The sequence below is a fragment of the Coptis chinensis genome, chromosome 2 (assembly GCF_015680905.1).
Source record: "Coptis chinensis isolate HL-2020 chromosome 2, ASM1568090v1, whole genome shotgun sequence".
NCBI lineage: Eukaryota > Viridiplantae > Streptophyta > Magnoliopsida > Ranunculales > Ranunculaceae > Coptis > Coptis chinensis.
Genome location: NC_141457.1, coordinates 21,576,462 through 21,584,097, shown reverse-complemented (window position 1 = coordinate 21,584,097; position 7,636 = coordinate 21,576,462). Strand labels below are relative to the sequence as shown.

Genomic DNA, 7,636 nt, shown 5'->3' with positions numbered 1-7,636 from the left:
TTTAGTAACTAGATACCATTTATCAAATTAGCAACTGGATACTGAAATTGAGTTTTAATTTCGGTAACTGGTTACCACTTTACTATTACAATTTTCAGCAACTGAACACCAAAATTTTGAACAATTTTCTCAAATTAGGGATACCAAAATTGAGTTTTAGTAACTGGTTATCGTTTTACAAATACAATTTTCAGCAACTGAACACCAAAATTTTGAGCAATTTTCAGCAACTAGATATCATTTATCAAATTAGCAATTGGATACCGAAATTGAGTTTTAATTTCAGTAATTGGCCGCTTTACTATTACAATTTTCAGCAATTGAACACCAAAATTACGTTATTAGCCCTTCCAGTTACTGACAAAGAACTGTTTCTGACAAGCAAAATCTTGGTAGCCCTTCCAGTTACTACCAAGGGAGTACTAACATTACCAGGGAGGTTCATAGTTCAAACACATAAAAGTAAAGAATGACAGAGAGTATGAAAAGTAGCACATTGTGGATTCATGACAATCAAAAGAACAAGATATCAAAGATTTGCTTATGAACTTCCCCATTAACAATTTCCCAAAATAAAAATGATATTGCTTTTACTGCTACACATCCAATGCAGAACCAAAATTCCAAGAAAAAGCTATTACATCATTTTCAACAGAACAAGCACCTATAGGAAGCTATGGAAAAAGTAGAAAACTTGCAGGCACTAATACGTATAAAATGAAAGTAAAAACATCTTGGAGCACTGTTGCACTGAATAGCAAAAATATGAATTGTTTACATCAGCCAAAAAACTTGAACCCGAACACTTTTACTCCATGTTTACAAAATATCCATAACTTATGTAGAAACTATAAACAACAAAATATCCTCCCAATAATAATAGAAATCCATCGAATCTAGAACTGCAGAAACTAGAAATGCGCAACTACAATTAATTTTAAGTCCTTCAGTCGTCTTCATCATCATTTGTACAAAACTTCTTCAACATCATCTCTATTTTCTTCTTCTTCTTCGTCTTTGTCTCTATCATTTGCTACGTCCTCATTCTCCTCATCAATAACAATAATTGTCAAGTAAGAAAGTTATTACAAATGTCAATTTAAAAGTGAACCTTGACATAATCATATCATAAAGACTACAACCCGAAAAATGCAACTCGGTCAAGAAAGAAGGCCTATTCAGCACTCGTAGAGAATTCACACTTAACATCGACATATCCACTTGATTCATCCCAAGGTACCTCAATGAAGCAAGACTACTTAACCACCGAAGAGTATCATCTCTTAAAGCTGAGAACTGTGAAGAAACATCAAGATATTGCAATTCATAAATATTTCCAAGGTTGTGAGGGACTAGATATAGGTGGGAGTGGGAGCTACTATATGTTTCAGTTATACTTCCGGAGGCATGTTTCAGTTATACTTTGTGCAGATCATATTGTACAGCTCAACAAGCAAACACTAGTATTTTTCAAAAGTTGCAATTTTCAAAATTCCAAAGTGATAAAAAGTTTTAACTCCAACAATATCACTACACTAAAAAGTTTTTATGAACAGGCTAAATGTAAAATCAACTTGCCACTTCGATTCTCAAAATTGGGTAAGTTCAAGTTTAAGTACGTACCATTATCAATATTTTGATTGCGTCAGTGTTAAAGCCCTCTGAAAGTACTCCCACTTCTCCGAAGGAATTTCACCTCCTCCAGAATACCGACTTCTAATAGACGACCAATTTCATTGACAATAGCATTCTGCAAAAAACATAAATCAAAGTCACTTCTAACCTTAAAATAATCTCAAACAAAAAATAAAATCAAAATTAGTTCAACTACATTTGAACTTACCCAATCACAAGGAGGTGATCTATATAGGGTAATATAAGGAGCGGGATCACGAGGGTTAAAATTCACAAGGTAAGGATGAATGATCGCGTTATACCACTCCAAGTACGTATCCACACAATCCCACATGGAGTTTGAGAAATTCTGCACTGGTATAATATAATGATCCCGACACTCCCAATATTGGTTCACAATTCCTGTATTAATTTTTCCAATTTTGTTTTTTGAAGATGACAGAGATGGAGACGGTAGTAACGGTATACATTGTTGAATTCCAAACTGACGCAACACCCTTTCTCCAAAATACACCTCGTCTATGTCAAAAAACCAAATCAACCATGATTTAACCATGATTTAGCCATGATTTAACCAAACCAGCCATGATTTGCTCAACTTTCCTTTCTTTGTATTAAGCATAACCAATGATTATTGACGTTGAGGAAGAAAAGGTATTGAACCACGGGTCCAATGTACCATTCTCTAGGCTAAGCTATTACGTTGAATGTTTGAATTTCTATGGTAGAACAGCAGGTGATGGATCCAAGTAGACAACAAAAAGGTAAAGCACCAGTACACCTTAATTAAGTAGACACTAGTTCCGGTTAATTTTTTCCAGTGCTCTAAGACTCCAAATTTTGTCCTCCTAAGAATAGCTTTTTCCAATTAACAAGTCAAAAACAAAGGGGAGAGAAATTAAAAAGTAATAAAAAAAAAAATAGTACACCAACCAAGCACCTTCTATTTTCAATTCCACACTACAAGTCGATTATGTTGCCTTTGTTTTACAACTAAAAAAAAACAAACAAATATAGAAGAAATAGATCGACTTGGGATTTTGAAAGACTTACCATTAGTGGAGTATTGGAGAAATATCCAACAAGTTCAGAAAAAAGAGGAAATCAGAGTATTGGAGTGATGAAGATGCTGCAGATAGAGGGAAGAGGAAAGAGCTAATGAAAAAGTTGTTGGAAACCGATGAAATAACACAAAAAAACCAACATACGCGGTCACCCAGTTAACTGGAGCGTGTCCCTATAATTTTTTTCTGGACCGGACGGTTTTCTCTTAACCTAAACTGGTTCTCGGGTTGGAGAGTGCCCTCTTAGGAACCGGAGCGTGTATTTAACAGGACCCTTTATCTAATAGTAGCCTCATAATTAAATTTGGTTAGTGGAACAAATACCTTAGCTTATTTTCATATGGGCTATAGGCTATGAAGGGTGATTATTTGATGTGGGCTTTATCATATTTAATTTGATTGGACTACTTTTATATTAATTTGGCATGTTGTATTGTATTTAATGGGCCTGTTTTATTGTGCTAACTGCTAACTAATAGCCACGCATGTCTTATTGTGGGATAAGGATTATAAGCGGGAAACACACCCTGCTTGCATAAAAAGAGGAGTTATTGGTTCTCTACTTTTGATTCTTATCTTCTCGACGGGAAATGGAGAAAATGGGGGGACGCCTGAAGAACTGACGAAGCTTTGATTTACCGGCTACCTAAGCTTTCAAGGAGAACTACTGTCGTCAATCAATACCTCTTGCTACTAAGGAATGTAGATCGAATGTTTGCCGGAGGAACCCTACAAAAAAGAAAGGAAGGAGGATATATCTCTTCATCACCTAGCTTGATTCATCGAGTAACTTTTAAAAACAAAGCAAAGAAACAAATCAAACTAAGGAAGACACATGGGTTCAATATTAATTGCTGGACTAGAAATTGAGGAATGAATACTTTGTTAATTCGGTGTATCTTGATTTCGATAATTTTGAGTAAATTTATTTGGAGCTTAATGGTTGAAGTTCGGCTAGTTGAGAGTCATTGTAAGGCGGCTTCTCAAATTTCCAAGTCACAAGCCATGCCACAACAGGTTACTCACCAGGCCACTACGTACAGGTCACATGGTAGGCCGCACCAGACCACCTACCAGCCACCGTAGTCTATAAACAAGCCATAGCGTAACTTTTATTTGATTTCTTCACATAACTAATTTTAGTTAGAATAGAAATGATTATGTATTATGTCACACCCCAAATTTTCAGAAAATTAAAATAGGGAATTATCCTCACCCTATTCCATCTTCTGAAAACCCAGGATGAAACGAAACCCTAATAACTCATTACTAAACACGATATAGAAAAAAACTGAAATCAAATGAAAACAAAAGGAGCAACTCTTCATTCACAATAAAAATATTACAATCATTTCAACTTGGAAGACAAATTAGTTCTATTTTCTCAAAACTGCATGTAGTTTCTTCCCAAGTAAGTTTTCAATCCTAATATACATTTCCAAAAAACTCATATAACAGTACTCATCATTCCTATTTTTTCCAAATTAACTCAAAATATAAATACCACTTACATTTCACTTATTAAATACACATATAATAACTTAATTAAATAGGAGTTTGATATATCTTACCTTTAAGCCAGCGTGTCGTTTTAGGGTAGGATATTTACGTCCCCTGCATACAAGATTAACAAATCCTACCCTCCTGCAAAACAGAGTTACACATCACAATAATAGGATTTATCTCAACCAGTCAAATTTCCTTAAGACATTGAAGTCTAATTGATAAAAATGGTTTGTCCCTCATATTTAGAAATATCACTTATCATTACATTAACAGGTTACTCATCATGGCACATTCAATGAATACCTTGGGTCATTCCCACCACATTCAAAGAATACATGTCATAACACCAACAAGTCATTCATGGCACATTCAATGAATATCTTAGACAATTTCTACCACATTACGTACCCAATTTAATACTAGCATTAATGTACACATATAGTTATCACTAAAACTAATATATAATATATATAATATGGTGGTTTCACCTTTACATAAGGCTGCCTACGTATCCAATCTCTCAAGATTAGAATTAAGCCTTACGTAGCTCTTAACCAATTTATCAATATCCTTGTATGTGCTTTTAAAGAAAACAACAACTTATACTATATAGAATCACATACGATAAGTTTCAAATACTCCTACAATCATATACATAAAGTATCATCCCCAGAGATATACTATAAACCTTTAAGTCCAAAAAGCTCAAAATTGATATTTCTCTACTTTCGATAATCCAAAAACGATTTTATGAACCATGTCGATTCCAAATAAAACCACAGTCTAAAAGCATTCTACAAATACTATATAAAAACACCCAAAAATTTAAGAGACTCTTAGTTCATTACTATACATATTTCCCAAAACAGGTTCATGCACATAAGGATAACACGGTAGGTTTTCTAGCCAACTTGTCAATGCTATAGTTTTTCCTACATTCATCCAAAAGACATGTAACTTAATTATTTAGAAACTAGGGTATGTAGACTTACTTTTTCATGTGTAACTCGAAGTTTCAACCTTAGCCCATCTAGAATAAAAGTTAGGTCGAAAACGGTAAAAGTCTTAATTTTCAGCAAACTAGAATTCTGACGCGTTATTTTACGAAGACCACAAATCTTTCTACAAGTGTCCAAACGCTACAAGACTTTTTGAGTTGAAAAGAAGACTCTCAGAACTTACTCTTTCATGTTTTACAAAAATACTAACTCTCACTCTAACTATATGAAAACTGGACTCGAACACTGCACAGAAACTGAATTCTGCCGCACTGTTTTCTGTCAACTAAACTTCCAGATATCATAGCTGTCTCCACAGGACTCAGAATAGGACGAGGCCAATTGAGTTAGAAAGAAGACTCATAAAACTCAACTTTTCATGTTTTACAAAAACTCTAACTCTCCCCCTAGCTTTATGCAATTTGTGATCAAACCCTATCAAAAAACTGCTTTATGACGAATAGAATTTTTGACGCATAATTTTAAAAATAAAAATAAAACTGTTCTTCACACTCCACGATACTGATTAAGAGGTCTATCATCAATCAGTAGGTCTATATTATGATAATTATGGAGTATCCTAGTGTGGCATCCCAGCACATTAAACTCTGTAAAATTCATGAATAACTTAACGCATACTATAAGTATTCTATGGATGGACCAAATAAGAATATCATACAGACCAAAAATTGACTCAATTACTTAAATGGCAAAGTGCCAAGGTCGATCTAGACCATAGACGTCCATGTGGCCTTTAAACTTTGGAGGTGGATTGTGTAGCACAAGGTGAACATACAGGACACGTAGATTATCGATTGAACGGCTCTATCACTTTTTGGTTCAGCACGCCTGACCAGTTTAAAATAATGATGCCATCAGTTTTTTTAGAGTAAATGGATACTAACCACACCAACTTATATTACTGATACACAGAGACCAATTAAAAGTGAGCGCAAAAAGGCAAGCAAAAGAATCTTAAAAGGAATCTGAAAAGGTCAGTACTTATACACAGTGAAAATTGGGTTATAAATGAGGTCTCACAGGATATAGTTTGGATCCTAAGTACTGACCGTTTAATTGTAACTAGCGGCAGCACAGATGACCTTAGTGTGTCGGTGCCTTAATCTGTATTGATACTAGACAAATGATTGTTACCCCTTTTTCTTCTATTTTTTTTTCCTCTTTTCTTTAAAAACATAGAACTCTTTCTCTCCTCCTTTTTTTCTTTTCTTTTCTTTTTTTCTCTCCCGTAAAAACCCCCCATATCAGGAAAGTGGTTCGGTGGTTATAACTCCTTATCCCTATCTCTACCCACATTTTTCTCTTTCACTATTTATCTCCCTTTTTTTTTCCAACTAAAGCCCATTTAAGCTTTTGTCCAAATAATGTTAATAAAACAAAATAAAATACATGTTATAAATATTTATTTATTTAATTAAAAAAAATAGGGTTGTTATATATTAGATGTCATGCAATTATCATAGATTTCATCCACGCTAAATACTTTATTTTCTAGATTGAGTAATATATATTGTGTGTTTTCTCGAGAATTCGGGAAAAACCTCGAAAGATTAAAAGTAAAGTGACGTACAATCTAGTATACCAATTCAAGGTAGGAAATCGGTTGGTGAACGTTACATTATTAGAATATGAGTGAGGAACCCATACTGCCTTCCTCATCCGAATGGCTTAATCCATTCTCATAGAATCTTACACTCCAATAGGAAAACTACGACTGGCTTAATCCCTAAAATGGGTACGTAGGCAGCCGAGCAGGTGCAAGTGATGGAGATGGAATGGGTGGTGGAAACGGCTGCATCATTAGAGTACCATATGGCCATTGGAGATTTACAGGTGGATGCATAGGAGGCGGCACATTTGGAATGTTTAGGAGTCATGGAGGACTACTGTATAAAAAACCACGACATTAGAAACTGATTCTAGCAGGTTTAGACCCAATTTTGGTTCGATGCAATTTTCTGGATGTGGGTGTGTCGTAATACGGCACTGGGTGTTGTACAAATTTGATTGTACGAGCTATATTGTGAATTTGAATGAACTTGAAGTCAAGTGCACCTTTGACCTTTGTCATGGGAAATATTTATGCAACTAATAACTAATTAGAGTCAAAGATGCATAATTAACCATAATCAAATTAGTTTTTATTTTTGATGAGATAGTACCAAATATGATACGAGGTTGACTAGAACTTTGGAGCGTTTTGATTTTGAGTGCAGTTGTACTTGAATGTACATTTGATCAGATTCCATGTACATATTGAATGTATAATTTTCCTTTTGCAACTCCAGTATGCAAGTGTTTTCTTAAGCTCACTAATATGATGGCAGGTCTGGGGTATCAAATGATTCATGAGTGTCTAAGGTGATTGAGAACTCTGTGGAAAAACTCTTTGTAGTGATCGACATGAATGTA

At 34.6% G+C, this 7,636-nt stretch overlaps 1 long non-coding RNA gene across 2 annotated transcripts; it reads right to left on the bottom strand.

Moving 5' to 3' along the window:
• Positions 1–713: 713 nt before the first annotated feature.
• Positions 714–6,506, bottom strand: LOC147515340 (uncharacterized). 2 transcript variants are annotated; one of them, XR_015210267.1, is made up of 4 exons: positions 6,274–6,506; positions 4,271–4,343; positions 1,624–1,750; positions 714–1,296 (listed from the first exon to the last, which is right to left on the bottom strand). It is a non-coding gene; the product is annotated as an uncharacterized LOC147515340 (long non-coding RNA). The 2 variants fall into 2 exon arrangements; XR_015210266.1 differs by lacking the exons at positions 4,271–4,343; positions 6,274–6,506 and adding an exon at positions 1,844–2,527.
• Between the last annotated feature and the right edge of the window lie 1,130 nt (positions 6,507–7,636).